Source organism: Ambystoma mexicanum, unplaced genomic scaffold (genome assembly GCF_040938575.1).
Source record: "Ambystoma mexicanum isolate Mex_15411 unplaced genomic scaffold, UKY_AmexF1_1 Mex_scaf46, whole genome shotgun sequence".
Lineage (NCBI taxonomy): Eukaryota > Metazoa > Chordata > Amphibia > Caudata > Ambystomatidae > Ambystoma > Ambystoma mexicanum.
Genome location: NW_027182462.1, coordinates 1 through 27743, shown reverse-complemented (window position 1 = coordinate 27743; position 27743 = coordinate 1). Strand labels below are relative to the sequence as shown.

The 27743-nt window shown below is 43.6% G+C and overlaps 27 non-coding genes across 27 annotated transcripts; 20 read left to right on the top strand and 7 right to left on the bottom strand.

Moving 5' to 3' along the window:
* Positions 1-451: 451 nt before the first annotated feature.
* Positions 452-523, top strand: TRNAT-CGU (transfer RNA threonine (anticodon CGU)). Its single transcript has one exon. It is a non-coding gene; the product is annotated as a tRNA-Thr (tRNA).
* A 1499-nt stretch (positions 524-2022) lies between these two features.
* On the bottom strand, positions 2023-2117 carry TRNAI-UAU (transfer RNA isoleucine (anticodon UAU)). The gene is made up of 2 exons: positions 2080-2117; positions 2023-2058 (listed from the first exon to the last, which is right to left on the bottom strand). It is a non-coding gene; the product is annotated as a tRNA-Ile (tRNA).
* A 1022-nt stretch (positions 2118-3139) lies between these two features.
* On the top strand, positions 3140-3211 carry TRNAT-UGU (transfer RNA threonine (anticodon UGU)). Its single transcript has one exon. It is a non-coding gene; the product is annotated as a tRNA-Thr (tRNA).
* Positions 3212-3898: 687 nt separating this feature from the next.
* On the top strand, positions 3899-3980 carry TRNAS-GCU (transfer RNA serine (anticodon GCU)). The gene has a single exon. It is a non-coding gene; the product is annotated as a tRNA-Ser (tRNA).
* A 546-nt stretch (positions 3981-4526) lies between these two features.
* TRNAT-CGU (transfer RNA threonine (anticodon CGU)) lies at positions 4527-4598 on the top strand. The gene has a single exon. It is a non-coding gene; the product is annotated as a tRNA-Thr (tRNA).
* A 1488-nt stretch (positions 4599-6086) lies between these two features.
* On the bottom strand, positions 6087-6181 carry TRNAI-UAU (transfer RNA isoleucine (anticodon UAU)). Its single transcript has 2 exons — positions 6144-6181; positions 6087-6122 (listed from the first exon to the last, which is right to left on the bottom strand). It is a non-coding gene; the product is annotated as a tRNA-Ile (tRNA).
* Positions 6182-7203: 1022 nt separating this feature from the next.
* TRNAT-UGU (transfer RNA threonine (anticodon UGU)) lies at positions 7204-7275 on the top strand. The gene has a single exon. It is a non-coding gene; the product is annotated as a tRNA-Thr (tRNA).
* A 687-nt stretch (positions 7276-7962) lies between these two features.
* TRNAS-GCU (transfer RNA serine (anticodon GCU)) lies at positions 7963-8044 on the top strand. Its single transcript has one exon. It is a non-coding gene; the product is annotated as a tRNA-Ser (tRNA).
* A 543-nt stretch (positions 8045-8587) lies between these two features.
* TRNAT-CGU (transfer RNA threonine (anticodon CGU)) lies at positions 8588-8659 on the top strand. The gene has a single exon. It is a non-coding gene; the product is annotated as a tRNA-Thr (tRNA).
* A 1499-nt stretch (positions 8660-10158) lies between these two features.
* TRNAI-UAU (transfer RNA isoleucine (anticodon UAU)) lies at positions 10159-10253 on the bottom strand. The gene is made up of 2 exons: positions 10216-10253; positions 10159-10194 (listed from the first exon to the last, which is right to left on the bottom strand). It is a non-coding gene; the product is annotated as a tRNA-Ile (tRNA).
* Positions 10254-11275: 1022 nt separating this feature from the next.
* TRNAT-UGU (transfer RNA threonine (anticodon UGU)) lies at positions 11276-11347 on the top strand. The gene has a single exon. It is a non-coding gene; the product is annotated as a tRNA-Thr (tRNA).
* A 687-nt stretch (positions 11348-12034) lies between these two features.
* TRNAS-GCU (transfer RNA serine (anticodon GCU)) lies at positions 12035-12116 on the top strand. Its single transcript has one exon. It is a non-coding gene; the product is annotated as a tRNA-Ser (tRNA).
* Positions 12117-12662: 546 nt separating this feature from the next.
* On the top strand, positions 12663-12734 carry TRNAT-CGU (transfer RNA threonine (anticodon CGU)). Its single transcript has one exon. It is a non-coding gene; the product is annotated as a tRNA-Thr (tRNA).
* A 1499-nt stretch (positions 12735-14233) lies between these two features.
* On the bottom strand, positions 14234-14328 carry TRNAI-UAU (transfer RNA isoleucine (anticodon UAU)). The gene is made up of 2 exons: positions 14291-14328; positions 14234-14269 (listed from the first exon to the last, which is right to left on the bottom strand). It is a non-coding gene; the product is annotated as a tRNA-Ile (tRNA).
* A 1022-nt stretch (positions 14329-15350) lies between these two features.
* Positions 15351-15422, top strand: TRNAT-UGU (transfer RNA threonine (anticodon UGU)). Its single transcript has one exon. It is a non-coding gene; the product is annotated as a tRNA-Thr (tRNA).
* A 687-nt stretch (positions 15423-16109) lies between these two features.
* TRNAS-GCU (transfer RNA serine (anticodon GCU)) lies at positions 16110-16191 on the top strand. The gene has a single exon. It is a non-coding gene; the product is annotated as a tRNA-Ser (tRNA).
* A 546-nt stretch (positions 16192-16737) lies between these two features.
* TRNAT-CGU (transfer RNA threonine (anticodon CGU)) lies at positions 16738-16809 on the top strand. Its single transcript has one exon. It is a non-coding gene; the product is annotated as a tRNA-Thr (tRNA).
* Positions 16810-18308: 1499 nt separating this feature from the next.
* On the bottom strand, positions 18309-18403 carry TRNAI-UAU (transfer RNA isoleucine (anticodon UAU)). The gene is made up of 2 exons: positions 18366-18403; positions 18309-18344 (listed from the first exon to the last, which is right to left on the bottom strand). It is a non-coding gene; the product is annotated as a tRNA-Ile (tRNA).
* Positions 18404-19425: 1022 nt separating this feature from the next.
* TRNAT-UGU (transfer RNA threonine (anticodon UGU)) lies at positions 19426-19497 on the top strand. The gene has a single exon. It is a non-coding gene; the product is annotated as a tRNA-Thr (tRNA).
* A 687-nt stretch (positions 19498-20184) lies between these two features.
* TRNAS-GCU (transfer RNA serine (anticodon GCU)) lies at positions 20185-20266 on the top strand. The gene has a single exon. It is a non-coding gene; the product is annotated as a tRNA-Ser (tRNA).
* A 546-nt stretch (positions 20267-20812) lies between these two features.
* TRNAT-CGU (transfer RNA threonine (anticodon CGU)) lies at positions 20813-20884 on the top strand. Its single transcript has one exon. It is a non-coding gene; the product is annotated as a tRNA-Thr (tRNA).
* Positions 20885-22383: 1499 nt separating this feature from the next.
* On the bottom strand, positions 22384-22478 carry TRNAI-UAU (transfer RNA isoleucine (anticodon UAU)). The gene is made up of 2 exons: positions 22441-22478; positions 22384-22419 (listed from the first exon to the last, which is right to left on the bottom strand). It is a non-coding gene; the product is annotated as a tRNA-Ile (tRNA).
* Positions 22479-23500: 1022 nt separating this feature from the next.
* TRNAT-UGU (transfer RNA threonine (anticodon UGU)) lies at positions 23501-23572 on the top strand. Its single transcript has one exon. It is a non-coding gene; the product is annotated as a tRNA-Thr (tRNA).
* A 687-nt stretch (positions 23573-24259) lies between these two features.
* On the top strand, positions 24260-24341 carry TRNAS-GCU (transfer RNA serine (anticodon GCU)). Its single transcript has one exon. It is a non-coding gene; the product is annotated as a tRNA-Ser (tRNA).
* Positions 24342-24887: 546 nt separating this feature from the next.
* TRNAT-CGU (transfer RNA threonine (anticodon CGU)) lies at positions 24888-24959 on the top strand. Its single transcript has one exon. It is a non-coding gene; the product is annotated as a tRNA-Thr (tRNA).
* A 1499-nt stretch (positions 24960-26458) lies between these two features.
* TRNAI-UAU (transfer RNA isoleucine (anticodon UAU)) lies at positions 26459-26553 on the bottom strand. The gene is made up of 2 exons: positions 26516-26553; positions 26459-26494 (listed from the first exon to the last, which is right to left on the bottom strand). It is a non-coding gene; the product is annotated as a tRNA-Ile (tRNA).
* Positions 26554-27575: 1022 nt separating this feature from the next.
* On the top strand, positions 27576-27647 carry TRNAT-UGU (transfer RNA threonine (anticodon UGU)). Its single transcript has one exon. It is a non-coding gene; the product is annotated as a tRNA-Thr (tRNA).
* Positions 27648-27743: the final 96 nt, after the last annotated feature.

The window sequence follows — 27743 nt, the reverse complement described above, 5'->3', positions numbered from 1 at the left end:
TAAAAATAAGTTCATTGGTGCAGGCGGAGAATGAAATTAGTCAAAGACTTTCCTCGTAGGTTTCCATTCTTTACTATTATAGGAGCCAAAATCAGCGCAGTTAGTAAACTCCCAAGCTTACATCCCAAATTCTTTTTTCTTTTAGTTGTCTGCCTTTTACATGTTCCTTTTGCCATCATTCTGACCTGCTATCTAAACTCATGAACCTGTTCAGCATCCTACTCAATACATACATACCCGTAAAAGTACATACTCAAACGCATACCGACAATGTATCACCAACATAAGCACACACGCTTTCGCAAATCAGATGTATGATGACGTACTGAACACATGCAGAGATATACAGCCATTTTTACACAACCAGAAATTCATATACCTGGAGATCTACCTAGGTAAAAACCATGGTTTCTTTGCACTTTCTGTTGTTGGCTGTGAGCAAGCAGCAGGTGGCCTTGTAGCTCAGTGGCAGAGCACTGGTCTCGTAAACCAGGGGTCATGAGTTCAAACCTCATCAGGGCCTCGGGCGGATTATTTTCAAAAAGCACGGGGAAGAGAAGCCAGAGTTGCACCATCTACAGAGAACCTTTTATGACGGGATGCATCCTCATAATTGAAGTCTTCCACAGAAGGAGTGAAATAGAGTTCGAGAGGAAGGCCTAATGTTTTCAGGCAAAGACTGACAAAAACCTTGCAATGTCGCATGTAGCTGCTTTGGTGAAAAGACTGTTCAAGTTCACAATGCAACGGAGGGGTGTTCCCCATCTCCATACAATCATCTCTTTGATAATGTAAACGTGCCAGGCGTGTTGAAAGACAAAGACAGACACAACCGCACATACCAGTTGAAGAAAGACAGCCAGCAAACACATTTGTATAGAGGTAAGCAAGCCTCAATTAGAGATGTGAGTCCCTCCGTTTCTGCGGGAGTCCACAAGTTTAATAAAAAATGAACACATATCTTTCATGTTCTAATGATTACCAATCTTTCTGATTAGCTCTGCATAGCTCCAATGGCTATGTGTGTGTGTGTGTGTGTATGTGCCCGTGTGTGTAGGGGAAGGGGTCGGTAGATGTGTTCACGCAGAGCAAGTTGCATACATCGCCAACAGCCATTCTCTCCTGCTCCTGTGCATCCAGTTCGGAAGCGAACCCACCCAATTGTTCTATATGTCTGCTACCCTGACCGCATTCACACATCATTGGCTATTAGTATGCAGCTTGTGGGCGCTGTCAATGGGATATAAGCACCATTCCCCATGTCTGCAATAGCTAGACCAGATTCTGAGGTATGATGAGCAGGGGTCCAGGCACTTCGCCTGACGAACGCCTGACAAACGCCGGGCTTAGCCCTGCCGGGCCTAGCCCTGAGGGGCCTAACTGGGCATGGCCCTGTGTAAGGTAGGGTGAGCAGGGGACCACTTGCAACTAACCTTCGGCACCAATCAGGCATGGAGAGGTCTGTGCAAATGCCCAGCCCTTTAGCAATCTCGATCTGCAAAACCTTCAACTCCTAATTCTCATGGCTCCCAGAAGCCCTAGCCCATATGCAAATGAGGCGAGTTCCTATCAGCATCCTTGTTCTGCTTGATTTTATCAAAGTGACTGCCTGATTAGTGAAAGGGTATTTATTCTCAGAGGTTTGCTTCAAAGGCGATAATGCAGTAAATAGACAACATTATTCTTTGTAAGTTGATATTGTCTCCTGGATCCTACTCCAGTAACCCTTTTTCTACCTTTACAAATGTCTTCCGTAAGTGGTGCTCAGCAGAAAATGGAGTATAATAACAGTTGACATTTTTTATTTTCTGTTCTATTTTCAAAAACCCTCCGTAGCTGTATTTAAAGCGCAAACACCCCATAAATAACTTGCAATGAGTATTCCATGTCTAAAAGGCAGAGGAGCTGTCATACAACATTAACTGACAATCAAGGAAACCTTGAGGTGAACCAAAAAATGTCCAGAACATTTATTGGTTCAATAATTCAGTTTTGAGGTGAATTAGTAAAAAGTTCCAAAGTTGCTCCAGGTGAGGCTTGAACTCACAACCTCGGCATTGCTCACTGCATGTACTGCTGTATAAGTACCGCGCGCTAACCGATTGCGCCACTGGAGCTGCTGTGTTTTGGTTTTCGACATGAAACTACACCCACAAACACACACACAAGTGTACAAAAGCACCCACAAGCTCTGGCATTGTCTTTTTAGCTGACACCAAATTATGGGTGCCTTGTAGTGCCCATATTGTGCCACTGGAGCTTACCTTTTAGCCTGATATACACTTTGCCACTGATGTTCAGCCAATGGTGCAGTCAAATGTCCCTTCTACATTTTTGTCATGCTGCAGGCAGTGCCACTGGAGCCAGCATGATGCTCTTCCTCATATTCAACACGTGTCAATTGAAACACCTCCCAATGTCATCTTGGCGATGCCTATAAACACCCCAGGACTTTGATGAATTTTTCTCAACAGCAAGTGAGGCAGTTTTCCTGCAAACGGCTGGATGTACCTCAACAAGGAACGCATTGTGGTTCTATTTTGAAGATGTTTGTGTTATTACCTGTAAAGACTTGAATGCCTAACATAATCCCTGTAGACGAGGTGGCCGAGTGGTTAAGGCGATGGACTGCTAATCTGCTGTACACGCGTGGTTTCGAATCCCACCTTTGTCGATTTTAACTTTTGAAATCTTTTTTAAACATCTGCATTGCTCTAAGCACCATTGCCATTGGCTTTCAAAGAACATACAGACAAAAGTGAAAATATGCATGTTAGTTGATTAAGAAGGACACAAACAAGGTTGTCGTGTTACTGGCAGGAATGCAATCTGCTGTGCTTGACTACCCTTTGAGCCAGAATCCGGATAGAAATTTAAAAAAGCAAAGGTAATATCCATATTGTCTCTCTGCTGCCATGTACATGTTTTTTTCAACTTTCACGCATCACATCTCCTCATTAGTCACCCTAAAATTGCACGGAATACGCACAAATTAGCTGCTCCTCAAAAAATCGGCCAGAAAAAAACAGGTCAAATCACAATCATATACATACATTCTCACACACCCTTCAAATATGTCTACCCAGTAAACATCATGTTGTGTGCTCGTTGTGTTGCTGTTATGCGTCGTAACCTGAGGGGCTCTGTAGCTCAGTGGCAGAGCACTGGTCTTGTAAACCAGGGGTCGTGAGTTCGATCCTCATCAGGGCCTCCAAATGGTAATTTTCTTGAACATTGTTGAATAGGAACTGATATTGCACATTGTACCTGTGCAACCTTTTACCAATGGATTCGGGCCTATAACAAAGCCACAAGCGCAAGGTGTCTGAATAGTCTGTGGGGAAGGTCGGCTTTCTGGACCTAATTTCTTCAAGAAAAAGACCTTGATAATTTTGTGATGACAGATGCAGATGATCACGGTGAAGCCCTTACTCTATTGAACAGTACAGCGGTTCTGGGTTGCACGCCTTTCTCTATTTTCAGGGACGTTGATGTGGCAAAATTTAATTGGAAAAGGGTTATTGCCATCACTCACTATTTAAATTCAATGACATCACAGGAAGCAGCAGCATCTGAACTTTGATCTTGGCTGGAAACGTTGAATGATGCCAAACACTGGGAAACTGGAGCTTGCGTTATGCTGGTTTTACTACTAATGGTGTGCCATACGGAAGCTCAAGCACCTTCCTCTGGATTAGTGTTGTGAACCCTCCAGGAGCTCTTGTTATATTTTTCTGAACTTCAACTTGATGTGTTTATCTATCAATGGCCGGGTAAGGAAGAACGAGTCAACGATCTTGTTTCTATTATGACAAACATGATCTATTTTTCACTGACTTTGCACCACCATTGTTTTATCTCTTCTTTAAGCATGGGATTCGAGCACCGTTCCCAAACAGACGAGGTGGCCGAGTGGTTAAGGCGATGGACTGCTAATCCATTGTGCTCTGCACGCGTGGGTTCGAATCCCACCTTCGTCGTATTTTTTCTTTATAGTCTGCATTTAAACATAGACCAAAGTCTTTCAACCTCCCTGTGAAAGACAGGAATGAGTACAGATATGGAAATAGAGATGTAAAAATAAGTTCATTGGTGCAGGCGGAGAATGAAATTAGTCAAAGACTTTCCTCGTAGGTTTCCATTCTTTACTATTATAGGAGCCAAAATCAGCGCAGTTAGTAAACTCCCAAGCTTACATCCCAAATTCTTTTTTCTTTTAGTTGTCTGCCTTTTACATGTTCCTTTTGCCATCATTCTGACCTGCTATCTAAACTCATGAACCTGTTCAGCATCCTACTCAATACATACATACCCGTAAAAGTACATACTCAAACGCATACCGACAATGTATCACCAACATAAGCACACACGCTTTCGCAAATCAGATGTATGATGACGTACTGAACACATGCAGAGATATACAGCCATTTTTACACAACCAGAAATTCATATACCTGGAGATCTACCTAGGTAAAAACCATGGTTTCTTTGCACTTTCTGTTGTTGGCTGTGAGCAAGCAGCAGGTGGCCTTGTAGCTCAGTGGCAGAGCACTGGTCTCGTAAACCAGGGGTCATGAGTTCAAACCTCATCAGGGCCTCGGGCGGATTATTTTCAAAAAGCACGGGGAAGAGAAGCCAGAGTTGCACCATCTACAGAGAACCTTTTATGACGGGATGCATCCTCATAATTGAAGTCTTCCACAGAAGGAGTGAAATAGAGTTCGAGAGGAAGGCCTAATGTTTTCAGGCAAAGACTGACAAAAACCTTGCAATGTCGCATGTAGCTGCTTTGGTGAAAAGACTGTTCAAGTTCACAATGCAACGGAGGGGTGTTCCCCATCTCCATACAATCATCTCTTTGATAATGTAAACGTGCCAGGCGTGTTGAAAGACAAAGACAGACACAACCGCACATACCAGTTGAAGAAAGACAGCCAGCAAACACATTTGTATAGAGGTAAGCAAGCCTCAATTAGAGATGTGAGTCCCTCCGTTTCTGCGGGAGTCCACAAGTTTAATAAAAAATGAACACATATCTTTCATGTTCTAATGATTACCAATCTTTCTGATTAGCTCTGCATAGCTCCAATGGCTATGTGTGTGTGTGTGTGTGTATGTGCCCGTGTGTGTAGGGGAAGGGGTCGGTAGATGTGTTCACGCAGAGCAAGTTGCATACATCGCCAACAGCCATTCTCTCCTGCTCCTGTGCATCCAGTTCGGAAGCGAACCCACCCAATTGTTCTATATGTCTGCTACCCTGACCGCATTCACACATCATTGGCTATTAGTATGCAGCTTGTGGGCGCTGTCAATGGGATATAAGCACCATTCCCCATGTCTGCAATAGCTAGACCAGATTCTGAGGTATGATGAGCAGGGGTCCAGGCACTTCGCCTGACAAACGCCGGGCTTAGCCCTGCCGGGCCTAGCCCTGAGGGGCCTAACTGGGCATGGCCCTGTGTAAGGTAGGGTGAGCAGGGGACCACTTGCAACTAACCTTCGGCACCAATCAGGCATGGAGAGGTCTGTGCAAATGCCCAGCCCTTTAGCAATCTCGATCTGCAAAACCTTCAACTCCTAATTCTCATGGCTCCCAGAAGCCCTAGCCCATATGCAAATGAGGCGAGTTCCTATCAGCATCCTTGTTCTGCTTGATTTTATCAAAGTGACTGCCTGATTAGTGAAAGGGTATTTATTCTCAGAGGTTTGCTTCAAAGGCGATAATGCAGTAAATAGACAACATTATTCTTTGTAAGTTGATATTGTCTCCTGGATCCTACTCCAGTAACCCTTTTTCTACCTTTACAAATGTCTTCCGTAAGTGGTGCTCAGCAGAAAATGGAGTATAATAACAGTTGACATTTTTTATTTTCTGTTCTATTTTCAAAAACCCTCCGTAGCTGTATTTAAAGCGCAAACACCCCATAAATAACTTGCAATGAGTATTCCATGTCTAAAAGGCAGAGGAGCTGTCATACAACATTAACTGACAATCAAGGAAACCTTGAGGTGAACCAAAAAATGTCCAGAACATTTATTGGTTCAATAATTCAGTTTTGAGGTGAATTAGTAAAAAGTTCCAAAGTTGCTCCAGGTGAGGCTTGAACTCACAACCTCGGCATTGCTCACTGCATGTACTGCTGTATAAGTACCGCGCGCTAACCGATTGCGCCACTGGAGCTGCTGTGTTTTGGTTTTCGACATGAAACTACACCCACAAACACACACACAAGTGTACAAAAGCACCCACAAGCTCTGGCATTGTCTTTTTAGCTGACACCAAATTATGGGTGCCTTGTAGTGCCCATATTGTGCCACTGGAGCTTACCTTTTAGCCTGATATACACTTTGCCACTGATGTTCAGCCAATGGTGCAGTCAAATGTCCCTTCTACATTTTTGTCATGCTGCAGGCAGTGCCACTGGAGCCAGCATGATGCTCTTCCTCATATTCAACACGTGTCAATTGAAACACCTCCCAATGTCATCTTGGCGATGCCTATAAACACCCCAGGACTTTGATGAATTTTTCTCAACAGCAAGTGAGGCAGTTTTCCTGCAAACGGCTGGATGTACCTCAACAAGGAACGCATTGTGGTTCTATTTTGAAGATGTTTGTGTTATTACCTGTAAAGACTTGAATGCCTAACATAATCCCTGTAGACGAGGTGGCCGAGTGGTTAAGGCGATGGACTGCTAATCTGCTGTACACGCGTGGTTTCGAATCCCACCTTTGTCGATTTTAACTTTTGAAATCTTTTTTAAACATCTGCATTGCTCTAAGCACCATTGCCATTGGCTTTCAAAGAACATACAGACAAAAGTGAAAATATGCATGTTAGTTGATTAAGAAGGACACAAACAAGGTTGTCGTGTTACTGGCAGGAATGCAATCTGCTGTGCTTGACTACCCTTTGAGCCAGAATCCGGATAGAAATTTAAAAAAGCAAAGGTAATATCCATATTGTCTCTCTGCTGCCATGTACATGTTTTTTTCAACTTTCACGCATCACATCTCCTCATTAGTCACCCTAAAATTGCACGGAATACGCACAAATTAGCTGCTCCTCAAAAAATCGGCCAGAAAAAAACAGGTCAAATCACAATCATATACATACATTCTCACACACCCTTCAAATGTGTCTACCCAGTAAACATCATGTTGTGTGCTCGTTGTGTTGCTGTTATGCGTCGTAACCTGAGGGGCTCTGTAGCTCAGTGGCAGAGCACTGGTCTTGTAAACCAGGGGTCGTGAGTTCGATCCTCATCAGGGCCTCCAAATGGTAATTTTCTTGAACATTGTTGAATAGGAACTGATATTGCACATTGTACCTGTGCAACCTTTTACCAATGGATTCGGGCCTATAACAAAGCCACAAGCGCAAGGTGTCTGAATAGTCTGTGGGGAAGGTCGGCTTTCTGGACCTAATTTCTTCAAGAAAAAGACCTTGATAATTTTGTGATGACAGATGCAGATGATCACGGTGAAGCCCTTACTCTATTGAACAGTACAGCGGTTCTGGGTTGCACGCCTTTCTCTATTTTCAGGGACGTTGATGTGGCAAAATTTAATTGGAAAAGGGTTATTGCCATCACTCACTATTTAAATTCAATGACATCACAGGAAGCAGCAGCATCTGAACTTTGATCTTGGCTGGAAACGTTGAATGATGCCAAACACTGGGAAACTGGAGCTTGCGTTATGCTGGTTTTACTACTAATGGTGTGCCATACGGAAGCTCAAGCACCTTCCTCTGGATTAGTGTTGTGAACCCTCCAGGAGCTCTAGTTATATTTTTCTGAACTTCAACTTGATGTGTTTATCTATCAATGGCCGGGTAAGGAAGAACGAGTCAACGATCTTGTTTCTATTATGACAAACATGATCTATTTTTCACTGACTTTGCACCACCATTGTTTTATCTCTTCTTTAAGCATGGGATTCGAGCACCGTTCCCAAACAGACGAGGTGGCCGAGTGGTTAAGGCGATGGACTGCTAATCCATTGTGCTCTGCACGCGTGGGTTCGAATCCCACCTTCGTATTTTTTCTTTATAGTCTGCATTTAAACATAGACCAAAGTCTTTCAACCTCCCTGTGAAAGACAGGAATGAGTACAGATATGGAAATAGAGATGTAAAAATAAGTTCATTGGTGCAGGCGGAGAATGAAATTAGTCAAAGACTTTCCTCGTAGGTTTCCATTCTTTACTATTATAGGAGCCAAAATCAGCGCAGTTAGTAAACTCCCAAGCTTACATCCCAAATTCTTTTTTCTTTTAGTTGTCTGCCTTTTACATGTTCCTTTTGCCATCATTCTGACCTGCTATCTAAACTCATGAACCTGTTCAGCATCCTACTCAATACATACATACCCGTAAAAGTACATACTCAAACGCATACCGACAATGTATCACCAACATAAGCACACACGCTTTCGCAAATCAGATGTATGATGACGTACTGAACACATGCAGAGATATACAGCCATTTTTACACAACCAGAAATTCATATACCTGGAGATCTACCTAGGTAAAAACCATGGTTTCTTTGCACTTTCTGTTGTTGGCTGTGAGCAAGCAGCAGGTGGCCTTGTAGCTCAGTGGCAGAGCACTGGTCTCGTAAACCAGGGGTCATGAGTTCAAACCTCATCAGGGCCTCGGGCGGATTATTTTCAAAAAGCACGGGGAAGAGAAGCCAGAGTTGCACCATCTACAGAGAACCTTTTATGACGGGATGCATCCTCATAATTGAAGTCTTCCACAGAAGGAGTGAAATAGAGTTCGAGAGGAAGGCCTAATGTTTTCAGGCAAAGACTGACAAAAACCTTGCAATGTCGCATGTAGCTGCTTTGGTGAAAAGACTGTTCAAGTTCACAATGCAACGGAGGGGTGTTCCCCATCTCCATACAATCATCTCTTTGATAATGTAAACGTGCCAGGCGTGTTGAAAGACAAAGACAGACACAACCGCACATACCAGTTGAAGAAAGACAGCCAGCAAACACATTTGTATAGAGGTAAGCAAGCCTCAATTAGAGATGTGAGTCCCTCCGTTTCTGCGGGAGTCCACAAGTTTAATAAAAAATGAACACATATCTTTCATGTTCTAATGATTACCAATCTTTCTGATTAGCTCTGCATAGCTCCAATGGCTATGTGTGTGTGTGTGTGTGTATGTGCCCGTGTGTGTAGGGGAAGGGGTCGGTAGATGTGTTCACGCAGAGCAAGTTGCATACATCGCCAACAGCCATTCTCTCCTGCTCCTGTGCATCCAGTTCGGAAGCGAACCCACCCAATTGTTCTATATGTCTGCTACCCTGACCGCATTCACACATCATTGGCTATTAGTATGCAGCTTGTGGGCGCTGTCAATGGGATATAAGCACCATTCCCCATGTCTGCAATAGCTAGACCAGATTCTGAGGTATGATGAGCAGGGGTCCAGGCACTTCGCCTGACGAACGCCTGACGAACGCCGGGCTTAGCCCTGCCGGGCCTAGCCCTGAGGGGCCTAACTGGGCATGGCCCTGTGTAAGGTAGGGTGAGCAGGGGACCACTTGCAACTAACCTTCGGCACCAATCAGGCATGGAGAGGTCTGTGCAAATGCCCAGCCCTTTAGCAATCTCGATCTGCAAAACCTTCAACTCCTAATTCTCATGGCTCCCAGAAGCCCTAGCCCATATGCAAATGAGGCGAGTTCCTATCAGCATCCTTGTTCTGCTTGATTTTATCAAAGTGACTGCCTGATTAGTGAAAGGGTATTTATTCTCAGAGGTTTGCTTCAAAGGCGATAATGCAGTAAATAGACAACATTATTCTTTGTAAGTTGATATTGTCTCCTGGATCCTACTCCAGTAACCCTTTTTCTACCTTTACAAATGTCTTCCGTAAGTGGTGCTCAGCAGAAAATGGAGTATAATAACAGTTGACATTTTTTATTTTCTGTTCTATTTTCAAAAACCCTCCGTAGCTGTATTTAAAGCGCAAACACCCCATAAATAACTTGCAATGAGTATTCCATGTCTAAAAGGCAGAGGAGCTGTCATACAACATTAACTGACAATCAAGGAAACCTTGAGGTGAACCAAAAAATGTCCAGAACATTTATTGGTTCAATAATTCAGTTTTGAGGTGAATTAGTAAAAAGTTCCAAAGTTGCTCCAGGTGAGGCTTGAACTCACAACCTCGGCATTGCTCACTGCATGTACTGCTGTATAAGTACCGCGCGCTAACCGATTGCGCCACTGGAGCTGCTGTGTTTTGGTTTTCGACATGAAACTACACCCACAAACACACACACAAGTGTACAAAAGCACCCACAAGCTCTGGCATTGTCTTTTTAGCTGACACCAAATTATGGGTGCCTTGTAGTGCCCATATTGTGCCACTGGAGCTTACCTTTTAGCCTGATATACACTTTGCCACTGATGTTCAGCCAATGGTGCAGTCAAATGTCCCTTCTACATTTTTGTCATGCTGCAGGCAGTGCCACTGGAGCCAGCATGATGCTCTTCCTCATATTCAACACGTGTCAATTGAAACACCTCCCAATGTCATCTTGGCGATGCCTATAAACACCCCAGGACTTTGATGAATTTTTCTCAACAGCAAGTGAGGCAGTTTTCCTGCAAACGGCTGGATGTACCTCAACAAGGAACGCATTGTGGTTCTATTTTGAAGATGTTTGTGTTATTACCTGTAAAGACTTGAATGCCTAACATAATCCCTGTAGACGAGGTGGCCGAGTGGTTAAGGCGATGGACTGCTAATCTGCTGTACACGCGTGGTTTCGAATCCCACCTTTGTCGATTTTAACTTTTGAAATCTTTTTTAAACATCTGCATTGCTCTAAGCACCATTGCCATTGGCTTTCAAAGAACATACAGACAAAAGTGAAAATATGCATGTTAGTTGATTAAGAAGGACACAAACAAGGTTGTCGTGTTACTGGCAGGAATGCAATCTGCTGTGCTTGACTACCCTTTGAGCCAGAATCCGGATAGAAATTTAAAAAAGCAAAGGTAATATCCATATTGTCTCTCTGCTGCCATGTACATGTTTTTTTCAACTTTCACGCATCACATCTCCTCATTAGTCACCCTAAAATTGCACGGAATACGCACAAATTAGCTGCTCCTCAAAAAATCGGCCAGAAAAAAACAGGTCAAATCACAATCATATACATACATTCTCACACACCCTTCAAATATGTCTACCCAGTAAACATCATGTTGTGTGCTCGTTGTGTTGCTGTTATGCGTCGTAACCTGAGGGGCTCTGTAGCTCAGTGGCAGAGCACTGGTCTTGTAAACCAGGGGTCGTGAGTTCGATCCTCATCAGGGCCTCCAAATGGTAATTTTCTTGAACATTGTTGAATAGGAACTGATATTGCACATTGTACCTGTGCAACCTTTTACCAATGGATTCGGGCCTATAACAAAGCCACAAGCGCAAGGTGTCTGAATAGTCTGTGGGGAAGGTCGGCTTTCTGGACCTAATTTCTTCAAGAAAAAGACCTTGATAATTTTGTGATGACAGATGCAGATGATCACGGTGAAGCCCTTACTCTATTGAACAGTACAGCGGTTCTGGGTTGCACGCCTTTCTCTATTTTCAGGGACGTTGATGTGGCAAAATTTAATTGGAAAAGGGTTATTGCCATCACTCACTATTTAAATTCAATGACATCACAGGAAGCAGCAGCATCTGAACTTTGATCTTGGCTGGAAACGTTGAATGATGCCAAACACTGGGAAACTGGAGCTTGCGTTATGCTGGTTTTACTACTAATGGTGTGCCATACGGAAGCTCAAGCACCTTCCTCTGGATTAGTGTTGTGAACCCTCCAGGAGCTCTTGTTATATTTTTCTGAACTTCAACTTGATGTGTTTATCTATCAATGGCCGGGTAAGGAAGAACGAGTCAACGATCTTGTTTCTATTATGACAAACATGATCTATTTTTCACTGACTTTGCACCACCATTGTTTTATCTCTTCTTTAAGCATGGGATTCGAGCACCGTTCCCAAACAGACGAGGTGGCCGAGTGGTTAAGGCGATGGACTGCTAATCCATTGTGCTCTGCACGCGTGGGTTCGAATCCCACCTTCGTCGTATTTTTTCTTTATAGTCTGCATTTAAACATAGACCAAAGTCTTTCAACCTCCCTGTGAAAGACAGGAATGAGTACAGATATGGAAATAGAGATGTAAAAATAAGTTCATTGGTGCAGGCGGAGAATGAAATTAGTCAAAGACTTTCCTCGTAGGTTTCCATTCTTTACTATTATAGGAGCCAAAATCAGCGCAGTTAGTAAACTCCCAAGCTTACATCCCAAATTCTTTTTTCTTTTAGTTGTCTGCCTTTTACATGTTCCTTTTGCCATCATTCTGACCTGCTATCTAAACTCATGAACCTGTTCAGCATCCTACTCAATACATACATACCCGTAAAAGTACATACTCAAACGCATACCGACAATGTATCACCAACATAAGCACACACGCTTTCGCAAATCAGATGTATGATGACGTACTGAACACATGCAGAGATATACAGCCATTTTTACACAACCAGAAATTCATATACCTGGAGATCTACCTAGGTAAAAACCATGGTTTCTTTGCACTTTCTGTTGTTGGCTGTGAGCAAGCAGCAGGTGGCCTTGTAGCTCAGTGGCAGAGCACTGGTCTCGTAAACCAGGGGTCATGAGTTCAAACCTCATCAGGGCCTCGGGCGGATTATTTTCAAAAAGCACGGGGAAGAGAAGCCAGAGTTGCACCATCTACAGAGAACCTTTTATGACGGGATGCATCCTCATAATTGAAGTCTTCCACAGAAGGAGTGAAATAGAGTTCGAGAGGAAGGCCTAATGTTTTCAGGCAAAGACTGACAAAAACCTTGCAATGTCGCATGTAGCTGCTTTGGTGAAAAGACTGTTCAAGTTCACAATGCAACGGAGGGGTGTTCCCCATCTCCATACAATCATCTCTTTGATAATGTAAACGTGCCAGGCGTGTTGAAAGACAAAGACAGACACAACCGCACATACCAGTTGAAGAAAGACAGCCAGCAAACACATTTGTATAGAGGTAAGCAAGCCTCAATTAGAGATGTGAGTCCCTCCGTTTCTGCGGGAGTCCACAAGTTTAATAAAAAATGAACACATATCTTTCATGTTCTAATGATTACCAATCTTTCTGATTAGCTCTGCATAGCTCCAATGGCTATGTGTGTGTGTGTGTGTGTATGTGCCCGTGTGTGTAGGGGAAGGGGTCGGTAGATGTGTTCACGCAGAGCAAGTTGCATACATCGCCAACAGCCATTCTCTCCTGCTCCTGTGCATCCAGTTCGGAAGCGAACCCACCCAATTGTTCTATATGTCTGCTACCCTGACCGCATTCACACATCATTGGCTATTAGTATGCAGCTTGTGGGCGCTGTCAATGGGATATAAGCACCATTCCCCATGTCTGCAATAGCTAGACCAGATTCTGAGGTATGATGAGCAGGGGTCCAGGCACTTCGCCTGACGAACGCCTGACAAACGCCGGGCTTAGCCCTGCCGGGCCTAGCCCTGAGGGGCCTAACTGGGCATGGCCCTGTGTAAGGTAGGGTGAGCAGGGGACCACTTGCAACTAACCTTCGGCACCAATCAGGCATGGAGAGGTCTGTGCAAATGCCCAGCCCTTTAGCAATCTCGATCTGCAAAACCTTCAACTCCTAATTCTCATGGCTCCCAGAAGCCCTAGCCCATATGCAAATGAGGCGAGTTCCTATCAGCATCCTTGTTCTGCTTGATTTTATCAAAGTGACTGCCTGATTAGTGAAAGGGTATTTATTCTCAGAGGTTTGCTTCAAAGGCGATAATGCAGTAAATAGACAACATTATTCTTTGTAAGTTGATATTGTCTCCTGGATCCTACTCCAGTAACCCTTTTTCTACCTTTACAAATGTCTTCCGTAAGTGGTGCTCAGCAGAAAATGGAGTATAATAACAGTTGACATTTTTTATTTTCTGTTCTATTTTCAAAAACCCTCCGTAGCTGTATTTAAAGCGCAAACACCCCATAAATAACTTGCAATGAGTATTCCATGTCTAAAAGGCAGAGGAGCTGTCATACAACATTAACTGACAATCAAGGAAACCTTGAGGTGAACCAAAAAATGTCCAGAACATTTATTGGTTCAATAATTCAGTTTTGAGGTGAATTAGTAAAAAGTTCCAAAGTTGCTCCAGGTGAGGCTTGAACTCACAACCTCGGCATTGCTCACTGCATGTACTGCTGTATAAGTACCGCGCGCTAACCGATTGCGCCACTGGAGCTGCTGTGTTTTGGTTTTCGACATGAAACTACACCCACAAACACACACACAAGTGTACAAAAGCACCCACAAGCTCTGGCATTGTCTTTTTAGCTGACACCAAATTATGGGTGCCTTGTAGTGCCCATATTGTGCCACTGGAGCTTACCTTTTAGCCTGATATACACTTTGCCACTGATGTTCAGCCAATGGTGCAGTCAAATGTCCCTTCTACATTTTTGTCATGCTGCAGGCAGTGCCACTGGAGCCAGCATGATGCTCTTCCTCATATTCAACACGTGTCAATTGAAACACCTCCCAATGTCATCTTGGCGATGCCTATAAACACCCCAGGACTTTGATGAATTTTTCTCAACAGCAAGTGAGGCAGTTTTCCTGCAAACGGCTGGATGTACCTCAACAAGGAACGCATTGTGGTTCTATTTTGAAGATGTTTGTGTTATTACCTGTAAAGACTTGAATGCCTAACATAATCCCTGTAGACGAGGTGGCCGAGTGGTTAAGGCGATGGACTGCTAATCTGCTGTACACGCGTGGTTTCGAATCCCACCTTTGTCGATTTTAACTTTTGAAATCTTTTTTAAACATCTGCATTGCTCTAAGCACCATTGCCATTGGCTTTCAAAGAACATACAGACAAAAGTGAAAATATGCATGTTAGTTGATTAAGAAGGACACAAACAAGGTTGTCGTGTTACTGGCAGGAATGCAATCTGCTGTGCTTGACTACCCTTTGAGCCAGAATCCGGATAGAAATTTAAAAAAGCAAAGGTAATATCCATATTGTCTCTCTGCTGCCATGTACATGTTTTTTTCAACTTTCACGCATCACATCTCCTCATTAGTCACCCTAAAATTGCACGGAATACGCACAAATTAGCTGCTCCTCAAAAAATCGGCCAGAAAAAAACAGGTCAAATCACAATCATATACATACATTCTCACACACCCTTCAAATATGTCTACCCAGTAAACATCATGTTGTGTGCTCGTTGTGTTGCTGTTATGCGTCGTAACCTGAGGGGCTCTGTAGCTCAGTGGCAGAGCACTGGTCTTGTAAACCAGGGGTCGTGAGTTCGATCCTCATCAGGGCCTCCAAATGGTAATTTTCTTGAACATTGTTGAATAGGAACTGATATTGCACATTGTACCTGTGCAACCTTTTACCAATGGATTCGGGCCTATAACAAAGCCACAAGCGCAAGGTGTCTGAATAGTCTGTGGGGAAGGTCGGCTTTCTGGACCTAATTTCTTCAAGAAAAAGACCTTGATAATTTTGTGATGACAGATGCAGATGATCACGGTGAAGCCCTTACTCTATTGAACAGTACAGCGGTTCTGGGTTGCACGCCTTTCTCTATTTTCAGGGACGTTGATGTGGCAAAATTTAATTGGAAAAGGGTTATTGCCATCACTCACTATTTAAATTCAATGACATCACAGGAAGCAGCAGCATCTGAACTTTGATCTTGGCTGGAAACGTTGAATGATGCCAAACACTGGGAAACTGGAGCTTGCGTTATGCTGGTTTTACTACTAATGGTGTGCCATACGGAAGCTCAAGCACCTTCCTCTGGATTAGTGTTGTGAACCCTCCAGGAGCTCTTGTTATATTTTTCTGAACTTCAACTTGATGTGTTTATCTATCAATGGCCGGGTAAGGAAGAACGAGTCAACGATCTTGTTTCTATTATGACAAACATGATCTATTTTTCACTGACTTTGCACCACCATTGTTTTATCTCTTCTTTAAGCATGGGATTCGAGCACCGTTCCCAAACAGACGAGGTGGCCGAGTGGTTAAGGCGATGGACTGCTAATCCATTGTGCTCTGCACGCGTGGGTTCGAATCCCACCTTCGTCGTATTTTTTCTTTATAGTCTGCATTTAAACATAGACCAAAGTCTTTCAACCTCCCTGTGAAAGACAGGAATGAGTACAGATATGGAAATAGAGATGTAAAAATAAGTTCATTGGTGCAGGCGGAGAATGAAATTAGTCAAAGACTTTCCTCGTAGGTTTCCATTCTTTACTATTATAGGAGCCAAAATCAGCGCAGTTAGTAAACTCCCAAGCTTACATCCCAAATTCTTTTTTCTTTTAGTTGTCTGCCTTTTACATGTTCCTTTTGCCATCATTCTGACCTGCTATCTAAACTCATGAACCTGTTCAGCATCCTACTCAATACATACATACCCGTAAAAGTACATACTCAAACGCATACCGACAATGTATCACCAACATAAGCACACACGCTTTCGCAAATCAGATGTATGATGACGTACTGAACACATGCAGAGATATACAGCCATTTTTACACAACCAGAAATTCATATACCTGGAGATCTACCTAGGTAAAAACCATGGTTTCTTTGCACTTTCTGTTGTTGGCTGTGAGCAAGCAGCAGGTGGCCTTGTAGCTCAGTGGCAGAGCACTGGTCTCGTAAACCAGGGGTCATGAGTTCAAACCTCATCAGGGCCTCGGGCGGATTATTTTCAAAAAGCACGGGGAAGAGAAGCCAGAGTTGCACCATCTACAGAGAACCTTTTATGACGGGATGCATCCTCATAATTGAAGTCTTCCACAGAAGGAGTGAAATAGAGTTCGAGAGGAAGGCCTAATGTTTTCAGGCAAAGACTGACAAAAACCTTGCAATGTCGCATGTAGCTGCTTTGGTGAAAAGACTGTTCAAGTTCACAATGCAACGGAGGGGTGTTCCCCATCTCCATACAATCATCTCTTTGATAATGTAAACGTGCCAGGCGTGTTGAAAGACAAAGACAGACACAACCGCACATACCAGTTGAAGAAAGACAGCCAGCAAACACATTTGTATAGAGGTAAGCAAGCCTCAATTAGAGATGTGAGTCCCTCCGTTTCTGCGGGAGTCCACAAGTTTAATAAAAAATGAACACATATCTTTCATGTTCTAATGATTACCAATCTTTCTGATTAGCTCTGCATAGCTCCAATGGCTATGTGTGTGTGTGTGTGTGTATGTGCCCGTGTGTGTAGGGGAAGGGGTCGGTAGATGTGTTCACGCAGAGCAAGTTGCATACATCGCCAACAGCCATTCTCTCCTGCTCCTGTGCATCCAGTTCGGAAGCGAACCCACCCAATTGTTCTATATGTCTGCTACCCTGACCGCATTCACACATCATTGGCTATTAGTATGCAGCTTGTGGGCGCTGTCAATGGGATATAAGCACCATTCCCCATGTCTGCAATAGCTAGACCAGATTCTGAGGTATGATGAGCAGGGGTCCAGGCACTTCGCCTGACGAACGCCTGACAAACGCCGGGCTTAGCCCTGCCGGGCCTAGCCCTGAGGGGCCTAACTGGGCATGGCCCTGTGTAAGGTAGGGTGAGCAGGGGACCACTTGCAACTAACCTTCGGCACCAATCAGGCATGGAGAGGTCTGTGCAAATGCCCAGCCCTTTAGCAATCTCGATCTGCAAAACCTTCAACTCCTAATTCTCATGGCTCCCAGAAGCCCTAGCCCATATGCAAATGAGGCGAGTTCCTATCAGCATCCTTGTTCTGCTTGATTTTATCAAAGTGACTGCCTGATTAGTGAAAGGGTATTTATTCTCAGAGGTTTGCTTCAAAGGCGATAATGCAGTAAATAGACAACATTATTCTTTGTAAGTTGATATTGTCTCCTGGATCCTACTCCAGTAACCCTTTTTCTACCTTTACAAATGTCTTCCGTAAGTGGTGCTCAGCAGAAAATGGAGTATAATAACAGTTGACATTTTTTATTTTCTGTTCTATTTTCAAAAACCCTCCGTAGCTGTATTTAAAGCGCAAACACCCCATAAATAACTTGCAATGAGTATTCCATGTCTAAAAGGCAGAGGAGCTGTCATACAACATTAACTGACAATCAAGGAAACCTTGAGGTGAACCAAAAAATGTCCAGAACATTTATTGGTTCAATAATTCAGTTTTGAGGTGAATTAGTAAAAAGTTCCAAAGTTGCTCCAGGTGAGGCTTGAACTCACAACCTCGGCATTGCTCACTGCATGTACTGCTGTATAAGTACCGCGCGCTAACCGATTGCGCCACTGGAGCTGCTGTGTTTTGGTTTTCGACATGAAACTACACCCACAAACACACACACAAGTGTACAAAAGCACCCACAAGCTCTGGCATTGTCTTTTTAGCTGACACCAAATTATGGGTGCCTTGTAGTGCCCATATTGTGCCACTGGAGCTTACCTTTTAGCCTGATATACACTTTGCCACTGATGTTCAGCCAATGGTGCAGTCAAATGTCCCTTCTACATTTTTGTCATGCTGCAGGCAGTGCCACTGGAGCCAGCATGATGCTCTTCCTCATATTCAACACGTGTCAATTGAAACACCTCCCAATGTCATCTTGGCGATGCCTATAAACACCCCAGGACTTTGATGAATTTTTCTCAACAGCAAGTGAGGCAGTTTTCCTGCAAACGGCTGGATGTACCTCAACAAGGAACGCATTGTGGTTCTATTTTGAAGATGTTTGTGTTATTACCTGTAAAGACTTGAATGCCTAACATAATCCCTGTAGACGAGGTGGCCGAGTGGTTAAGGCGATGGACTGCTAATCTGCTGTACACGCGTGGTTTCGAATCCCACCTTTGTCGATTTTAACTTTTGAAATCTTTTTTAAACATCTGCATTGCTCTAAGCACCATTGCCATTGGCTTTCAAAGAACATACAGACAAAAGTGAAAATATGCATGTTAGTTGATTAAGAAGGACACAAACAAGGTTGTCGTGTTACTGGCAGGAATGCAATCTGCTGTGCTTGACTACCCTTTGAGCCAGAATCCGGATAGAAATTTAAAAAAGCAAAGGTAATATCCATATTGTCTCTCTGCTGCCATGTACATGTTTTTTTCAACTTTCACGCATCACATCTCCTCATTAGTCACCCTAAAATTGCACGGAATACGCACAAATTAGCTGCTCCTCAAAAAATCGGCCAGAAAAAAACAGGTCAAATCACAATCATATACATACATTCTCACACACCCTTCAAATATGTCTACCCAGTAAACATCATGTTGTGTGCTCGTTGTGTTGCTGTTATGCGTCGTAACCTGAGGGGCTCTGTAGCTCAGTGGCAGAGCACTGGTCTTGTAAACCAGGGGTCGTGAGTTCGATCCTCATCAGGGCCTCCAAATGGTAATTTTCTTGAACATTGTTGAATAGGAACTGATATTGCACATTGTACCTGTGCAACCTTTTACCAATGGATTCGGGCCTATAACAAAGCCACAAGCGCAAGGTGTCTGAATAGTCTGTGGGGAAGGTCGGCTTTCTGGACCTAATTTCTTCAAGAAAAAGACCTTGATAATTTTGTGATGACAGATGCAGATGATCACGGTGAAGCCCTTACTCTATTGAACAGTACAGCGGTTCTGGGTTGCACGCCTTTCTCTATTTTCAGGGACGTTGATGTGGCAAAATTTAATTGGAAAAGGGTTATTGCCATCACTCACTATTTAAATTCAATGACATCACAGGAAGCAGCAGCATCTGAACTTTGATCTTGGCTGGAAACGTTGAATGATGCCAAACACTGGGAAACTGGAGCTTGCGTTATGCTGGTTTTACTACTAATGGTGTGCCATACGGAAGCTCAAGCACCTTCCTCTGGATTAGTGTTGTGAACCCTCCAGGAGCTCTAGTTATATTTTTCTGAACTTCAACTTGATGTGTTTATCTATCAATGGCCGGGTAAGGAAGAACGAGTCAACGATCTTGTTTCTATTATGACAAACATGATCTATTTTTCACTGACTTTGCACCACCATTGTTTTATCTCTTCTTTAAGCATGGGATTCGAGCACCGTTCCCAAACAGACGAGGTGGCCGAGTGGTTAAGGCGATGGACTGCTAATCCATTGTGCTCTGCACGCGTGGGTTCGAATCCCACCTTCGTCGTATTTTTTCTTTATAGTCTGCATTTAAACATAGACCAAAGTCTTTCAACCTCCCTGTGAAAGACAGGAATGAGTACAGATATGGAAATAGAGATGTAAAAATAAGTTCATTGGTGCAGGCGGAGAATGAAATTAGTCAAAGACTTTCCTCGTAGGTTTCCATTCTTTACTATTATAGGAGCCAAAATCAGCGCAGTTAGTAAACTCCCAAGCTTACATCCCAAATTCTTTTTTCTTTTAGTTGTCTGCCTTTTACATGTTCCTTTTGCCATCATTCTGACCTGCTATCTAAACTCATGAACCTGTTCAGCATCCTACTCAATACATACATACCCGTAAAAGTACATACTCAAACGCATACCGACAATGTATCACCAACATAAGCACACACGCTTTCGCAAATCAGATGTATGATGACGTACTGAACACATGCAGAGATATACAGCCATTTTTACACAACCAGAAATTCATATACCTGGAGATCTACCTAGGTAAAAACCATGGTTTCTTTGCACTTTCTGTTGTTGGCTGTGAGCAAGCAGCAGGTGGCCTTGTAGCTCAGTGGCAGAGCACTGGTCTCGTAAACCAGGGGTCATGAGTTCAAACCTCATCAGGGCCTCGGGCGGATTATTTTCAAAAAGCACGGGGAAGAGAAGCCAGAGTTGCACCATCTACAGAGAACCTTTTATGACGGGATGCATCCTCATAATTGAAGTCTTCCACAGAAGGAGTGAAATAGAGTTCGAGAGGAAGGCCTAATGTTTTCAGGCAAAGACTGACAAAAACCTTGCAATGTCGCATGTAGCTGCTTTGGTGAAAAGACTGTTCAAGTTCACAATGCAACGGAGGGGTGTTCCCCATCTCCATACAATCATCTCTTTGATAATGTAAACGTGCCAGGCGTGTTGAAAGACAAAGACAGACACAACCGCACATACCAGTTGAAGAAAGACAGCCAGCAAACACATTTGTATAGAGGTAAGCAAGCCTCAATTAGAGATGTGAGTCCCTCCGTTTCTGCGGGAGTCCACAAGTTTAATAAAAAATGAACACATATCTTTCATGTTCTAATGATTACCAATCTTTCTGATTAGCTCTGCATAGCTCCAATGGCTATGTGTGTGTGTGTGTGTGTATGTGCCCGTGTGTGTAGGGGAAGGGGTCGGTAGATGTGTTCACGCAGAGCAAGTTGCATACATCGCCAACAGCCATTCTCTCCTGCTCCTGTGCATCCAGTTCGGAAGCGAACCCACCCAATTGTTCTATATGTCTGCTACCCTGACCGCATTCACACATCATTGGCTATTAGTATGCAGCTTGTGGGCGCTGTCAATGGGATATAAGCACCATTCCCCATGTCTGCAATAGCTAGACCAGATTCTGAGGTATGATGAGCAGGGGTCCAGGCACTTCGCCTGACGAACGCCTGACAAACGCCGGGCTTAGCCCTGCCGGGCCTAGCCCTGAGGGGCCTAACTGGGCATGGCCCTGTGTAAGGTAGGGTGAGCAGGGGACCACTTGCAACTAACCTTCGGCACCAATCAGGCATGGAGAGGTCTGTGCAAATGCCCAGCCCTTTAGCAATCTCGATCTGCAAAACCTTCAACTCCTAATTCTCATGGCTCCCAGAAGCCCTAGCCCATATGCAAATGAGGCGAGTTCCTATCAGCATCCTTGTTCTGCTTGATTTTATCAAAGTGACTGCCTGATTAGTGAAAGGGTATTTATTCTCAGAGGTTTGCTTCAAAGGCGATAATGCAGTAAATAGACAACATTATTCTTTGTAAGTTGATATTGTCTCCTGGATCCTACTCCAGTAACCCTTTTTCTACCTTTACAAATGTCTTCCGTAAGTGGTGCTCAGCAGAAAATGGAGTATAATAACAGTTGACATTTTTTATTTTCTGTTCTATTTTCAAAAACCCTCCGTAGCTGTATTTAAAGCGCAAACACCCCATAAATAACTTGCAATGAGTATTCCATGTCTAAAAGGCAGAGGAGCTGTCATACAACATTAACTGACAATCAAGGAAACCTTGAGGTGAACCAAAAAATGTCCAGAACATTTATTGGTTCAATAATTCAGTTTTGAGGTGAATTAGTAAAAAGTTCCAAAGTTGCTCCAGGTGAGGCTTGAACTCACAACCTCGGCATTGCTCACTGCATGTACTGCTGTATAAGTACCGCGCGCTAACCGATTGCGCCACTGGAGCTGCTGTGTTTTGGTTTTCGACATGAAACTACACCCACAAACACACACACAAGTGTACAAAAGCACCCACAAGCTCTGGCATTGTCTTTTTAGCTGACACCAAATTATGGGTGCCTTGTAGTGCCCATATTGTGCCACTGGAGCTTACCTTTTAGCCTGATATACACTTTGCCACTGATGTTCAGCCAATGGTGCAGTCAAATGTCCCTTCTACATTTTTGTCATGCTGCAGGCAGTGCCACTGGAGCCAGCATGATGCTCTTCCTCATATTCAACACGTGTCAATTGAAACACCTCCCAATGTCATCTTGGCGATGCCTATAAACACCCCAGGACTTTGATGAATTTTTCTCAACAGCAAGTGAGGCAGTTTTCCTGCAAACGGCTGGATGTACCTCAACAAGGAACGCATTGTGGTTCTATTTTGAAGATGTTTGTGTTATTACCTGTAAAGACTTGAATGCCTAACATAATCCCTGTAGACGAGGTGGCCGAGTGGTTAAGGCGATGGACTGCTAATCTGCTGTACACGCGTGGTTTCGAATCCCACCTTTGTCGATTTTAACTTTTGAAATCTTTTTTAAACATCTGCATTGCTCTAAGCACCATTGCCATTGGCTTTCAAAGAACATACAGACAAAAGTGAAAATATGCATGTTAGTTGATTAAGAAGGACACAAACAAGGTTGTCGTGTTACTGGCAGGAATGCAATCTGCTGTGCTTGACTACCCTTTGAGCCAGAATCCGGATAGAAATTTAAAAAAGCAAAGGTAATATCCATATTGTCTCTCTGCTGCCATGTACATGTTTTTTTCAACTTTCACGCATCACATCTCCTCATTAGTCACCCTAAAATTGCACGGAATACGCACAAATTAGCTGCTCCTCAAAAAATCGGCCAGAAAAAAACAGGTCAAATCACAATCATATACATACATTCTCACACACCCTTCAAATATGTCTACCCAGTAAACATCATGTTGTGTGCTCGTTGTGTTGCTGTTATGCGTCGTAACCTGAGGGGCTCTGTAGCTCAGTGGCAGAGCACTGGTCTTGTAAACCAGGGGTCGTGAGTTCGATCCTCATCAGGGCCTCCAAATGGTAATTTTCTTGAACATTGTTGAATAGGAACTGATATTGCACATTGTACCTGTGCAACCTTTTACCAATGGATTCGGGCCTATAACAAAGCCACAAGCGCAAGGTGTCTGAATAGTCTGTGGGGAAGGTCGGCTTTCTGGACCTAATTTCTTCAAGAAAAAGACCTTGATAATTTTGTGATGACAGATGCAGATGATCACGGTGAAGCCCTTACTCTATTGAACAGTACAGCGGTTCTGGGTTGCACGCCTTTCTCTATTTTCAGGGACGTTGATGTGGCAAAATTTAATTGGAAAAGGGTTATTGCCATCACTCACTATTTAAATTCAATGACATCACAGGAAGCAGCAGCATCTGAACTTTGATCTTGGCTGGAAACGTTGAATGATGCCAAACACTGGGAAACTGGAGCTTGCGTTATGCTGGTTTTACTACTAATGGTGTGCCATACGGAAGCTCAAGCACCTTCCTCTGGATTAGTGTTGTGAACCCTCCAGGAGCTCTAGTTATATTTTTCTGAACTTCAACTTGATGTGTTTATCTATCAATGGCCGGGTAAGGAAGAACGAGTCAACGATCTTGTTTCTATTATGACAAACATGATCTATTTTTCACTGACTTTGCACCACCATTGTTTTATCTCTTCTTTAAGCATGGGATTCGAGCACCGTTCCCAAACAGACGAGGTGGCCGAGTGGTTAAGGCGATGGACTGCTAATCCATTGTGCTCTGCACGCGTGGGTTCGAATCCCACCTTCGTCGTATTTTTTCTTTATAGTCTGCATTTAAACATAGACCAAAGTCTTTCAACCTCCCTGTGAAAGACAGGAATGAGTACAGATATGGAAATAGAGATGTAAAAATAAGTTCATTGGTGCAGGCGGAGAATGAAATTAGTCAAAGACTTTCCTCGTAGGTTTCCATTCTTTACTATTATAGGAGCCAAAATCAGCGCAGTTAGTAAACTCCCAAGCTTACATCCCAAATTCTTTTTTCTTTTAGTTGTCTGCCTTTTACATGTTCCTTTTGCCATCATTCTGACCTGCTATCTAAACTCATGAACCTGTTCAGCATCCTACTCAATACATACATACCCGTAAAAGTACATACTCAAACGCATACCGACAATGTATCACCAACATAAGCACACACGCTTTCGCAAATCAGATGTATGATGACGTACTGAACACATGCAGAGATATACAGCCATTTTTACACAACCAGAAATTCATATACCTGGAGATCTACCTAGGTAAAAACCATGGTTTCTTTGCACTTTCTGTTGTTGGCTGTGAGCAAGCAGCAGGTGGCCTTGTAGCTCAGTGGCAGAGCACTGGTCTCGTAAACCAGGGGTCATGAGTTCAAACCTCATCAGGGCCTCGGGCGGATTATTTTCAAAAAGCACGGGGAAGAGAAGCCAGAGTTGCACCATCTACAGAGAACCTTTTATGACGGGATGCATCCTCATAATTGAAGTCTTCCACAGAAGGAGTGAAATAGAGTTCGAGAGGAAGGCCTAATGTTTTCAGGCAAAGACTGACAAAAACCTTGCAATGTCGCATGTAGCTGCTTTGGTGAAAAGACTGTTCAAGTTCACAATGCAACGGAGGGGTGTTCCCCATCTCCATACAATCATCTCTTTGATAATGTAAACGTGCCAGGCGTGTTGAAAGACAAAGACAGACACAACCGCACATACCAGTTGAAGAAAGACAGCCAGCAAACACATTTGTATAGAGGTAAGCAAGCCTCAATTAGAGATGTGAGTCCCTCCGTTTCTGCGGGAGTCCACAAGTTTAATAAAAAATGAACACATATCTTTCATGTTCTAATGATTACCAATCTTTCTGATTAGCTCTGCATAGCTCCAATGGCTATGTGTGTGTGTGTGTGTGTATGTGCCCGTGTGTGTAGGGGAAGGGGTCGGTAGATGTGTTCACGCAGAGCAAGTTGCATACATCGCCAACAGCCATTCTCTCCTGCTCCTGTGCATCCAGTTCGGAAGCGAACCCACCCAATTGTTCTATATGTCTGCTACCCTGACCGCATTCACACATCATTGGCTATTAGTATGCAGCTTGTGGGCGCTGTCAATGGGATATAAGCACCATTCCCCATGTCTGCAATAGCTAGACCAGATTCTGAGGTATGATGAGCAGGGGTCCAGGCACTTCGCCTGACGAACGCCTGACAAACGCCGGGCTTAGCCCTGCCGGGCCTAGCCCTGAGGGGCCTAACTGGGCATGGCCCTGTGTAAGGTAGGGTGAGCAGGGGACCACTTGCAACTAACCTTCGGCACCAATCAGGCATGGAGAGGTCTGTGCAAATGCCCAGCCCTTTAGCAATCTCGATCTGCAAAACCTTCAACTCCTAATTCTCATGGCTCCCAGAAGCCCTAGCCCATATGCAAATGAGGCGAGTTCCTATCAGCATCCTTGTTCTGCTTGATTTTATCAAAGTGACTGCCTGATTAGTGAAAGGGTATTTATTCTCAGAGGTTTGCTTCAAAGGCGATAATGCAGTAAATAGACAACATTATTCTTTGTAAGTTGATATTGTCTCCTGGATCCTACTCCAGTAACCCTTTTTCTACCTTTACAAATGTCTTCCGTAAGTGGTGCTCAGCAGAAAATGGAGTATAATAACAGTTGACATTTTTTATTTTCTGTTCTATTTTCAAAAACCCTCCGTAGCTGTATTTAAAGCGCAAACACCCCATAAATAACTTGCAATGAGTATTCCATGTCTAAAAGGCAGAGGAGCTGTCATACAACATTAACTGACAATCAAGGAAACCTTGAGGTGAACCAAAAAATGTCCAGAACATTTATTGGTTCAATAATTCAGTTTTGAGGTGAATTAGTAAAAAGTTCCAAAGTTGCTCCAGGTGAGGCTTGAACTCACAACCTCGGCATTGCTCACTGCATGTACTGCTGTATAAGTACCGCGCGCTAACCGATTGCGCCACTGGAGCTGCTGTGTTTTGGTTTTCGACATGAAACTACACCCACAAACACACACACAAGTGTACAAAAGCACCCACAAGCTCTGGCATTGTCTTTTTAGCTGACACCAAATTATGGGTGCCTTGTAGTGCCCATATTGTGCCACTGGAGCTTACCTTTTAGCCTGATATACACTTTGCCACTGATGTTCAGCCAATGGTGCAGTCAAATGTCCCTTCTACATTTTTGTCATGCTGCAGGCAGTGCCACTGGAGCCAGCATGATGCTCTTCCTCATATTCAACACGTGTCAATTGAAACACCTCCCAATGTCATCTTGGCGATGCCTATAAACACCCCAGGACTTTGATGAATTTTTCTCAACAGCAAGTGAGGCAGTTTTCCTGCAAACGGCTGGATGTACCTCAACAAGGAACGCATTGTGGTTCTATTTTGAAGATGTTTGTGTTATTACCTGTAAAGACTTGAATGCCTAACATAATCCCTGTAGACGAGGTGGCCGAGTGGTTAAGGCGATGGACTGCTAATCTGCTGTACACGCGTGGTTTCGAATCCCACCTTTGTCGATTTTAACTTTTGAAATCTTTTTTAAACATCTGCATTGCTCTAAGCACCATTGCCATTGGCTTTCAAAGAACATACAGACAAAAGTGAAAATATGCATGTTAGTTGATTAAGAAGGACACAAACAAGGTTGTCGTGTTACTGGCAGGAATGCAATCTGCTGTGCTTGACTACCCTTTGAGCCAGAATCCGGATAGAAATTTAAAAAAGCAAAGGTAATATCCATATTGTCTCTCTGCTGCCATGTACATGTTTTTTTCAACTTTCACGCATCACATCTCCTCATTAGTCACCCTAAAATTGCACGGAATACGCACAAATTAGCTGCTCCTCAAAAAATCGGCCAGAAAAAAACAGGTCAAATCACAATCATATACATACATTCTCACACACCCTTCAAATATGTCTACCCAGTAAACATCATGTTGTGTGCTCGTTGTGTTGCTGTTATGCGTCGTAACCTGAGGGGCTCTGTAGCTCAGTGGCAGAGCACTGGTCTTGTAAACCAGGGGTCGTGAGTTCGATCCTCATCAGGGCCTCCAAATGGTAATTTTCTTGAACATTGTTGAATAGGAACTGATATTGCACATTGTACCTGTGCAACCTTTTACCAATGGATTCGGGCCTATAACAAA